Source organism: Vicugna pacos, unplaced genomic scaffold, assembly GCF_048564905.1.
Source record: "Vicugna pacos unplaced genomic scaffold, VicPac4 scaffold_18, whole genome shotgun sequence".
Lineage (NCBI taxonomy): Eukaryota > Metazoa > Chordata > Mammalia > Artiodactyla > Camelidae > Vicugna > Vicugna pacos.
Window position 1 is genome coordinate 1,897,172 of NW_027328739.1, and position 11,823 is coordinate 1,908,994.

General features: G+C 45.4%; 2 long non-coding RNA genes across 2 annotated transcripts; both read right to left on the reverse strand.

The window, feature by feature from the left end:
• Nucleotides 1-1,170: 1,170 nt before the first annotated feature.
• On the reverse strand, nucleotides 1,171-1,847 carry LOC140692839 (uncharacterized). Its single transcript, XR_012068443.1, has 3 exons — nucleotides 1,597-1,847; nucleotides 1,298-1,388; nucleotides 1,171-1,230 (listed from the first exon to the last, which is right to left on the reverse strand). It is a non-coding gene; the product is annotated as an uncharacterized lncRNA (long non-coding RNA).
• A 4,629-nt stretch (nucleotides 1,848-6,476) lies between these two features.
• LOC140692849 (uncharacterized) lies at nucleotides 6,477-11,467 on the reverse strand. The gene is made up of 3 exons (XR_012068457.1): nucleotides 11,336-11,467; nucleotides 6,894-7,006; nucleotides 6,477-6,685 (listed from the first exon to the last, which is right to left on the reverse strand). It is a non-coding gene; the product is annotated as an uncharacterized lncRNA (long non-coding RNA).
• Between the last annotated feature and the right edge of the window lie 356 nt (nucleotides 11,468-11,823).

The window sequence follows — 11,823 nt, forward strand, 5'->3', positions numbered from 1 at the left end:
ACAAGCGAGAAGAAGACCAACAAAGAATCAAACCAACAAACAAGCACCAAAATGGTATGGTTGGCTGACATATACAAAGGGAACCATGATTATTCAAAAGAAAATACTCAAGGTGAGGTCAAGGGTCATTCAGAACGCATCGACCCAGTATCGTGGCTTGCATGTACTCAGCACACTTGTATTCGGAAATCAGAAGCGTGCATTCATATTCGTAAATTTTGATTCATAAGAGCATATCGTGACCTAACACTAATGCCGATTTGGAATCAAATGGTTTCCTAGTCCGTGATGTAGACTTGTATGTCTTCCAACAGGATGAAGGAATGCCATATTCTAGGCTACGTAGAGAAGAAATGTAAGAAGCCTATAACAAAGACAAGTAGCTCTGCCAAAGTGTACTAAGTGCAAAAGAGACCGACAGCAAAGTGCACATTGGGGTTGGTTTCATTTCTTGGAATTTCAGCCCCCATGAATCCAATGGATCCATGTCCTGAGAGTGTGGGTGTTTCAGCAGAAATCAGGCGACGCATATGTATTCCGGGTGTACGGATCTTATAGGAACATAAGTCTCCTTTAGTGGGTCCCTGTGTACTGTGAACTGTTAGAAAGTTTAAAGACGTGTGAAACCATCAACTGAAAAGGGACACACTTCCCTCCATTGGTACGGTGCATAGAGCTCTGAACAAAAGGAAAGAGGGAAGAAGAAAGGCCCATGGGACGCTAGTGGGTAGAATCACATTTACCTTAGGAACCTCTCGTCGGATGCAGCCCCTCCCCCAACACTGACAAGATGCAGCAGCCATTGGGGATGGCAGTTAGCGGTTGGATTCCAGGTGGAATGTTGGTGTTTACCGCGAGGCTTGTTGTGGCTGTTGGATCCTAGGTAACCGGGCAGAGTTCTGTGGGTGGATCAGTGTGATGGAGGGGCTCCGCCCTCTGTGGAGCTTGGCTTAGGTGTTTGGTCCGGGAAGCTGTGTAAGTTCGAGATACTGCTGCTGCCCAAAGACCTGAGGTCACAGGTCAGTTTCCAGAACCTGAAAGGGCAGACAGTGGAAGATCTGCCTGTCATCAGCTTACTGGTCAGGCTCCGTGGTACTTTCAGACTTGCCCAGTCCTGGTGAAGTCGACTTTAGGGGAGACACGAAGAGAAGCTGGCCGATAAGCTGGCTGCACGGATTGAGGAGAGATGCGAACACATGGATGAGAGATGTTCTGCTACAATGGAGAATACTGGCGTGGAGACAGCTGTAGAGGATACCAGGCTCAAAAGACATTCATGAGACATATTGAAACTCACTGATACAGGCAGAAACATACGGAGTGCCAATGTGGACTTGAGGAAGTTCCTCAATTCTCTTCTCCAATAACGGGTCCAAGGTCCCTGACGTCTGAAGGAGAAGAAATGGCAGAGATGATCAAAACGCTCCTGTTCTTGGAAGAGGTCGTGAGAATCCACACGTCCCAAGGGGCATTCCCAAGCCATTCAGACCAAAATTCAACAAGCCCAGGTAAGCCTTTTCCCAGGTTTGGGCCTAGCTAGTGAGCACTTGCCCTTGCCTCCCCTCCACTCAGGCATCCATTTTGAAGGATCAGTACCTGAGCTGCAATGAAGCCATTACGAGAAGAGCAAGCCCCTCCTAGAATCAGAGTTCCTCCAGCTTCACTCTCTGTGAACAACAGTGAACACCTTAAAGGTCAAATAGTCTCGGCTGAAATAGATAAAATTGAATACTTAGCTCACACCTAGAAACGATGTCCTTCCGCTAGATTCAGCAAATGTTGTGTTTCTGTCTTCCCTGGGGTGAAGGGAGTGTGGTAAGTGAGGGGAATCTTTGACTGAACATGAATCTGTATTAGGCTTCAGTTTTTCAAGACAGTGAAGGTAAATAGTACAAGTCAGAAAGTGAACTGAACTGTAAAAGTCGCCAATGACATTAAAGACACAGCTTATGTGGATCGTCTTTCACTTGAGTCAAGCCCCCGGGGGCACTATATCATGGGGGTGCAGACTTGGTTGCGTTAAATGGCTTTAAACTACAGGATCGGATGATTAAGCGTTCTCAACACTGATAGAAAAACACCTGGTTCTCAATAGACTAGCATAACTGCAGCAGGATTCTCCTAGCTAGAATGCCTCTAGGTGCTTTTGGATTCAAACCTAAATGTATATATTTGGTTTGTTTCCTCTTGTATTTTCCGAGAGAGGGATGTTACCCCTTGAAATGCCAACATTGGCCAGTAGGTGTCATTGGGATACAGGGCACCACATGCACAAGTGTATCCAAGGTTGGGGGTTATTCCATGTTTCCAAAAGTTATTTCATGGTTCCTGTTGGTTTCGGAGGCTTCAACCTTAAAGAGCTGACATGACCCCTTGAACAGTTTGGACTGCTAGTTTGCATTCTATCTGTCTAGCTTTTCCGTCGAGCTGACACAATGTTACCAAAATTGACAAGTCTGGCTTCTAGGTCGATTGAGTGTGTTTCAAAAAATAACTCCATTTCCATATAACTCCCAAAACATGTAAATGAGTTCTGTTAAACTTCTTAAAGACTGCAAATGGGATATCAACACAATGTCAAAATAGTTGTCTTCGGACAATCCCTCCCACCACGGCTGTATAGAAACCAAGAGCTAAGCAAATATCACATTTCTGTGAAATGTATCTGGATAGTGTTGATTCATCGATGCCCAGTTGGCAGAGAAGAAGTGCAACCTGCACTCACTCGCTCCCATGTACAGAGCAATGGAAACATCCACTCACCCAGCCCTTAGCATAGGACACTGGCCGAAGAGAGGTCTGTTACTCCCAAAGACAGGATGAGGCCTCAGGACACCTGGAAGCAGGAGAATGCAAAGCAGGGAATGGAAACCAGTGCAGGTTCGGACCCCTGGTGATGGAGCAACAAGGGTGAAACTCTGTTTAACTTGGACGCACACTCTCAAGCGGACAGGAGACATGGGTTTGAAGGTGATGTGCTGAGATTTACAAGAGTGCACAGCAGATGCTTGGCTGAGAGAACTCAAAGAAACCAGCGCAAAATATCCCCACAGTTAATTCTGAGACCAGGATCCCAGCTGCCAAGTTTGAGGTAGCAGAGGCAACGGTCAGTGAGGCATAGAGCTACGGATGATGGCACACGCTGAGTCTCAGGGATCTGGCGTGCGTTGTGGGATGTGGTGGGTCGAATCAAGAGAGCAAACCGAACTGTGTACCAATAATAAATCAACCACACTGGTCGCGCGGTTGCGATTACCGATATGTCCCATGGCCACACCCAGTACATCTGCAGGACCAGGGACCAATTGGGAATTTTGCCAATAGAGCACGTGTGGGGCTGAATCAGAGATATCGTGCATCTGGTCTGAGGGATCCAGGGGGCCTTGAATTTGAAATCAGAATGAAAAGCCTTAGGATATGCTACATTCATAACCTGGGCTGGGATTATGGTTTGGTTTGAGTCACAGGATGCGCAACAACTCTGTGGTTGCCTTCGTGCACCCGTGCCACAAGGATGAGAGGACAAGGGAGAGTGGTCCAAGTCCACAGCGTGAGAAGTGGAAGCATTCCCTTCAGCACTATCTCCCAAAAGCGGATGCTACATTTTGGATGGCACCGGCACGGTACGGCACCTAGGACAACAAGGAAGGTCTGCGGGATCATTCCAGCAGGCCCTGATATGTGACATCCATAGATATGCTTCCACTGGTGCTTCTGTAAACAGAGAAGCTCTGGAAAGAACTGATTTCATTGGGACATTCCCGTGGCAATAAAAAGCAGAAGAGCACTCTCAGTTTGCAGTTTTGGAAATACTCCAAAATGACATAGAGAAGAATGCAGAGCTGAGAACTTTTAGAAGCTTCATTTCCACAAGAGGAAGTGTCCTGTGCACTTTCAGAAGTGTGAGATAAGTATAATCAAAATGAAGTTATGCTAATCGAAGTAGAATGGGTTGTTCATCACAACTAATGCAACACCAGCAATTGGAGATATACCAAACAACACACACAGGTACAGGTTATGGCATCAATGCCTAGGAGAAATTGTCCTCACAGAAATCCCATGGAATTGCGTAGAGACAAGAGTCTAAATTTTTCAATTAACAAAGCCCTAGAAGTCTACATTAGATACCTGATATTACCTGACCAGTAGAGATGAAGAAGAACAGTAAAAGAAAAAGGAAGTACCATTTTCAGTTCCAAAGATATTGAAGGCGCAAAAGATAAGCTTTCAAACAACTAGTCTGCAAAACGCTATCCAGAACAAGTGTTGAAAATGAAGGTCAGGAAAACACTGAAGAACACAAGTGTCTCAGAATCACAAAAGGCAGAATACCAGAAAAGGGGAAGAGAAAGTCTCAACACGAGCCAAAAATATCAGGAAACTCAATGGTTGTGATAATATCAGGGCTAACATTCAGTCCTTAGCAGACTAGATAATGCAGAGGGACGCGTGAATGACTGTGAAGACAGGGGAAGAGAAAAACCTCGGTCAGAAGCAGACATAGGAAAGCAAGTGCAAACAAATGAAAACATTGCAGATGAACCCTGGGTTAAGACAGGGCATGAAAGAATAGAAATCATGAGTCCCAGATGGAAAAGCAAGGGATAAAGAAACAAAAAGTGTCTGAAAATTTATCTGTAGAAAAATCAGACTGAAACTTGCTGAAAGCCAAGAAAGAATCATCTATGCGAATTCAGGAATTACACAGCATCCGAAGGAGGTGGAATCCCAATAGACATACCAGCAGCTGTATGATTCAAATCAACAAAGTTCACGAATATCCGAGTGATTTAAAATGCACCTGGAGGAAACAACATAGTCACAAGGAAACCTCCAGAGGGGTTTCAGCTGATATCTCGGCAGCAATATTGCAGGACAGGGAGGAGTGCCAGGACACAGACCATATCCTGAATGGCCAAATGCTGCCACCTAGGGTAGCCTATGCCACATGAACACCATTTCAAATAACGGCAGAGCTAGAGAATTCTACAGACCGGCAAATCTTAAAAGAATTCAGCAGTTCAAAAGTTTTTCTAAAAGAAAGGTTGAGAAAACTCCCCTGAATAGAAAAGCAGCAAGATCGAATGGAAAGAAGAAACCATTATTGGAAATGCAAGAAGAGCATGTGTGGCAGAGAAGAAAGAAGAAGAACTTAAGGAGGACATCAAAACCCTAAAGATGGGAGAGGGAAGCAGGAAATCATAGGTGATTGGAAGCACTCTCTTAAGTGAATCAGCTTATTTGACTCTGTTTGAAGCGAAAGGAGAAATGCATGTCCTGACGTGTTTGCAAAACAAGCGAGAAGAAGACCAACAAAGAATCAAACCAACAAACAGGCACCAAAATGGTATGGTTGGCTGACATATACAAAGGGAACCATGATTATTCAAAAGAAAATACTCAAGGTGAGGTCAAGGGTCATTCAGAACGCATCGACCCAGTATCGTGGCTTGCATGTACTCAGCACACTTGTATTCGGAAATCAGAAGCGTGCATTCATATTCGTAAATTTTGATTCATAAGAGCATATCGTGACCTAACACTAATGCCGATTTGGAATCAAATGGATTCCTAGTCCGTGATGTAGACTTGTATGTCTTCCAACAGGATGAAGGAATGCCATATTCTAGGCTACGTAGAGAAGAAATGTAAGAAGCCTATAACAAAGGCAAGTAGCTCTGCCAAAGTGTACTAAGTGCAAAAGAGACCGACAGCAAAGTGCACATTGGGGTTGGTTTCATTTCTTGGAATTTCAGCCCCCATGAATCCAATGGATCCATGTCCTGAGAGTGTGGGTGTTTCAGCAGAAATCAGGCGACGCATATGTATTCCGGGTGTACGGATCTTATAGGAACATAAGTCTCCTTTAGTGGGTCCCTGTGTACTGTGAACTGTTAGAAAGTTTAAAGACGTGTGAAACCATCAACTGAAAAGGGACACACTTCCCTCCATTGGTACGGTGCATAGAGCTCTGAACAAAAGGAAAGAGGGAAGAAGAAAGGCCCATGGGACGCTAGTGGGTAGAATCACATTTACCTTAGGAACCTCTCGTCGGATGCAGCCCCTCCCCCAACACTGACAAGATGCAGCAGCCATTGGGGATGGCAGTTAGCGGTTGGATTCCAGGTGGAATGTTGGTGTTTACCGCGAGGCTTGTTGTGGCTGTTGGATCCTAGGTAACCGGGCAGAGTTCTGTGGGTGGATCAGTGTGATGGAGGGGCTGCCGCCCTCTGTGGAGCTTGGCTTAGGTGTTTGGTCCGGGAAGCTGTGTAAGTTCGAGATACTGCTGCTGCCCAAAGACCTGAGGTCACAGGTCAGTTTCCAGAACCTGAAAGGGCAGACAGTGGAAGATCTGCCTGTCATCAGCTTACTGGTCAGGCTCCGAGGTACTTTCAGACTTGCCCAGTCCTGGTGAAGTCGACTTTAGGGGAGACACGAAGAGAAGCTGGCCGATAAGCTGGCTGCGCGGATTGAGGAGAGATGCGAACACATGGATGAGAGATGTTCTGCTACAATGGAGAATACTGGCGTGGAGACAGCTGTAGGGGATACCAGGCTCAAAAGACATTCATGAGACATATTGAAACTCACTGATACAGGCAGAAACATACGGAGTGCCAACGTGGACTTGAGGAAGTTCCTCAATTCTCTTCTCCAATAACGGGTCCAAGGTCCCTGACGTCTGAAGGAGAAGAAATGGCAGAGATGATCAAAACGCTCCTGTTCTTGGAAGAGGTCGTGAGAATCCACACGTCCCAAGGGGCATTCCCAAGCCATTCAGACCAAAATTCAACAAGCCCAGGTAAGCCTTTTCCCAGGTTTGGGCCTAGCTAGTGAGCACTTGCCCTTGCCTCCCCTCCACTCAGGCATCCATTTTGAAGGATCAGTACCTGAGCTGCAATGAAGCCATTACGAGAAGAGCAAGCCCCTCGTAGAATCAGAGTTCCTCCAGCTTCACTCTCTGTGAACAACAGTGAACACCTTAAAGGTCAAATAGTCTCGGCTGAAATAGATAAAATTGAATACTTAGCTCACACCTAGAAACGATGTCCTTCCGCTAGATTCAGCAAATGTTGTGTTTCTGTCTTCCCTGGGGTGAAGGGAGTGTGGTAAGTGAGGGGAATCTTTGACTGAACATGAATCTGTATTAGGCTTCAGTTTTTCAAGACAGTGAAGGTAAATAGTACAAGTCAGAAAGTGAACTGAACTGTAAAAGTCGCCAATGACATTAAAGACACAGCTTATGTGGATCGTCTTTCACTTGAGTCAAGCCCCCGGGGGCACTATATCATGGGGGTGCAGACTTGGTTGCGTTAAATGGCTTTAAACTACAGGATCGGATGATTAAGCGTTCTCAACACTGATAGAAAAACACCTGGTTCTCAATAGACTAGCATAACTGCAGCAGGATTCTCCTAGCTAGAATGCCTCTAGGTGCTTTTGGATTCAAACCTAAATGTATATATTTGGTTTGTTTCCTCTTGTATTTTCCGAGAGAGGGATGTTACCCCTTGAAATGCCAACATTGGCCAGTAGGTGTCATTGGGATACAGGGCACCACATGCACAAGTGTATCCAAGGTTGGGGGTTATTCCATGTTTCCAAAAGTTATTTCATGGTTCCTGTTGGTTTCGGAGGCTTCAACCTTAAAGAGCTGACATGACCCCTTGAACAGTTTGGACTGCTAGTTTGCATTCTATCTGTCTAGCTTTTCCGTCGAGCTGACACAATGTTACCAAAATTGACAAGTCTGGCTTCTAGGTCGATTGAGTGTGTTTCAAAAAATAACTCCATTTTCGTATAACTCCCAAAACATGTAAATGAGTTCTGTTAAACTTCTTAAAGACTGCAAATGGGATATCAACACAATGTCAAAATAGTTGTCTTCGGACAATCCCTCCCACCACGGCTGTATAGAAACCAAGAGCTAAGCAAATATCACATTTCTGTGAAATGTATCTGGATAGTGTTGATTCATCGATGCCCAGTTGGCAGAGAAGAAGTGCAACCTGCACTCACTCGCTCCCATGTACAGAGCAATGGAAACATCCACTCACCCAGCCCTTAGCATAGGACACTGGCCGAAGAGAGGTCTGTTACTCCCAAAGACAGGATGAGGCCTCAGGACACCTGGAAGCAGGAGAATGCAAAGCAGGGAATGGAAACCAGTGCAGGTTCGGACCCCTGGTGATGGAGCAACAAGGGTGAAACTCTGTTTAACTTGGACGCACACTCTCAAGCGGACAGGAGACATGGGTTTGAAGGTGATGTGCTGAGATTTACAAGAGTGCACAGCAGATGCTTGGCTGAGAGAACTCAAAGAAACCAGTGCAAAATATCCCCACAGTTAATTCTGAGACCAAGATCCCAGCTGCCAAGTTTGAGGTAGCAGAGGCAACGGTCAGTGAGGCATAGAGCTACGGATGATGGCACACGCTGAGTCTCAGGGATCTGGCGTGCGTTGTGGGATGTGGTGGGTCGAATCAAGAGAGCAAACCGAACTGTGTACCAATAATAAATCAACCACACTGGTCGCGCGGTTGCGATTACCGATATGTCCCATGGCCACACCCAGTACATCTGCAGGACCAGGGACCAATTGGGAATTTTGCCAATAGAGCACGTGTGGGGCTGAATCAGAGATATCGTGCATCTGGTCTGAGGGATCCAGGGGGCCTTGAATTTGAAATCAGAATGAAAAGCCTTAGGATATGCTACATTCATAACCTGGGCTGGGATTATGGTTTGGTTTGAGTCACAGGATGCGCAACAAATCTGTGGTTGCCTTCGTGCACCCGTGCCACAAGGATGAGAGGACAAGGGAGAGTGGTCCAAGTCCACAGCGTGAGAAGAGGAAGCATTCCCTTCAGCACTATCTCCCAAAAGCGGATGCTACATTTTGGATGGCACCGGCACGGTACGGAACCTAGGACAACAAGGAAGGTCTGCGGGATCATTCCAGCAGGCCCTGATATGTGACATCCATAGATATGCTTCCACTGTTGCTTCTGTAGACAGAGAAGCTCTGGAAAGAACTGATTTCATTGGGACATTCCCGTGGCAATAAAAAGCAGAAGAGCACTCTCAGTTTGCTGTTTTGGAAACACTCCAAAATGACATAGAGAAGAATGCAGAGCTGAGAACTTTTAGAAGCTTCATTTCCACAAGAGGAAGTGTCCTGTGCACTTTCAGAAGTGTGAGATTAGTATAATCAAAATGAAGTTATGCTAATCGAAGTAGAATGGGTTGTTCATCACAACTAATGCAACACCAGCAATTGGAGATATACCAAACAACACACACAGGTACAGGTTATGGCATCAATGCCTAGGAGAAATTGTCCTCACAGAAATCCCATGGAATTGCGTAGAGACAAGAGTCTAAATTTTTCAATTAACAAAGCCCTAGAAGTCTACATTAGATACCTGATATTACCTGACCAGTAGAGATGAAGAAGAACAGTAAAAGAAACAGGAAGTACCATTTTCAGTTCCAAAGATATTGAAGGCGCAAAAGATAAGCTTTCAAACAACTAGTCTGCAAAACGCTATCCAGAACAAGTGTTGAAAATGAAGGTCAGGAAAACACTGAAGAACACCAGTGTCTCAGAATCACAAAAGGCAGAATACCAGAAAAGGGGAAGAGAAAGCCTCAACACGAGCCAAAAATATCAGGAAACTCAATGGTTGTGATAATATCAGGGCTAAAATTCAGTCCTTAGCAGACTAGATAATGCAGAGGGACGCGTGAATGACTGTGAAGACAGGGGAAGAGAAAATCCTCGGTCAGAAGCAGACATAGGAAAGCAAGTGCAAACAAATGAAAACATTGCAGTTGAACCCTGGGTTAAGACAGGGCATGAAAGAATAGAAATCATGAGTCCCAGATGGAAAAGCAAGAGATAAAGAAACAAAAAATGTCTGAAAATTTATCTGTAGAAAAATCAGACTGAAACTTGCTGAAAGCCAAGAAAGAATCATCTATGCGAATTCAGGAATTACACAGCATCCGAAGGAGGTGGAATCCCAATAGACCTACCAGCAGCTGTATGATTCAAATCAACAAAGTTCACGAATATCCGAGTGATTTAAAATGCACCTGGAGGAAACAACATAGTCACAAGGAAACCTCCAGAGGGGTTTCAGCTGATATCTCGGCAGCAATATTGCAGGACAGGGAGGAGTGCCAGGACACAGACCATATCCTGAATGGCCAAATGCTGCCACCTAGGGTAGCCTATGCCACATGAACACCATTTCAAATAACGGCAGAGCTAGAGAATTCTACAGACCGGCAAATCTTAAAAGAATTCAGCAGTTCAAAAGTTTTTCTAAAAGAAAGGTTGAGAAAACTCCCCTGAATAGAAAAGCAGCAAGATGGAATGGAAAGAAGAAACCATTATTGGAAATGCAAGAAGAGCATGTGTGGCAGAGAAGAAAGAAGAAGAACTTAAGGAGGACATCAAAACCCTAAAGATGGGAGAGGGAAGCAGGAAATCATAGGTGATTGGAAGCACTCTCTTAAGTGAATCAGCTTATTTGACTCTGTTTGAAGCGAAAGGAGAGATGCATGGCCTGACGTGTTTGCAAAACAAGCGAGAAGAAGACCAACAAAGAATCAAACCAACAAACAAGCACCAAAATGGTATGGTTGGCTGACATATACAAAGGGAACCATGATTATTCAAAAGAAAATACTCAAGGTGAGGTCAAGGGTCATTCAGAACGCATCGACCCAGTATCGTGGCTTGCATGTACTCAGCACACTTGTATTCGGAAATCAGAAGCGTGCATTCATATTCGTAAATTTTGATTCATAAAGCATATCGTGACCTAACACTAATGCCGATTTGGAATCAAATGGATTCCTAGTCCGTGATGTAGACTTGTATGTCTTCCAACAGGATGAAGGAATGCCATATTCTAGGCTACGTAGAGAAGAAATGTAAGAAGCCTATAACAAAGGCAAGTAGCTCTGCCAAAGTGTACTAAGTGCAAAAGAGACCGACAGCAAAGTGCACATTGGGGTTGGTTTCATTTCTTGGAATTTCAGCCCCCATGAATCCAATGGATCCATGTCCTGAGAGTGTGGGTGTTTCAGCAGAAATCAGGCGACGCATATGTATTCCGGGTGTACGGATCTTATAGGAACATAAGTCTCCTTTAGTGGGTCCCTGTGTACTGTGAACTGTTAGAAAGTTTAAAGACGTGTGAAACCATCAACTGAAAAGGGACACACTTCCCTCCATTGGTACGGTGCATAGAGCTCTGAACAAAAGGAAAGAGGGAAGAAGAAAGGCCCATGGGACGCTAGTGGGTAGAATCACATTTACCTTAGGAACCTCTCGTCGGATGCAGCCCCTCCCCCAACACTGACAAGATGCAGCAGCCATTGGGGATGGCAGTTAGCGGTTGGATTCCAGGTGGAATGTTGGTGTTTACCGCGAGGCTTGTTGTGGCTGTTGGATCCTAGGTAACCGGGCAGAGTTCTGTGGGTGGATCAGTGTGATGGAGGGGCTGCCGCCCTCTGTGGAGCTTGGCTTAGGTGTTTGGTCCGGGAAGCTGTGTAAGTTCGAGATACTGCTGCTGCCCAAAGACCTGAGGTCACAGGTCAGTTTCCAGAACCTGAAAGGGCAGACAGTGGAAGATCTGCCTGTCATCAGCTTACTGGTCAGGCTCCGAGGTACTTTCAGACTTGCCCAGTCCTGGTGAAGTCGACTTTAGGGGAGACACGAAGAGAAGCTGGCCGATAATCTGGCTGCACGGATTGAGGAGAGATGCGAACACATGGATGAGAGATGTTCTTCTACAATGGAGAATA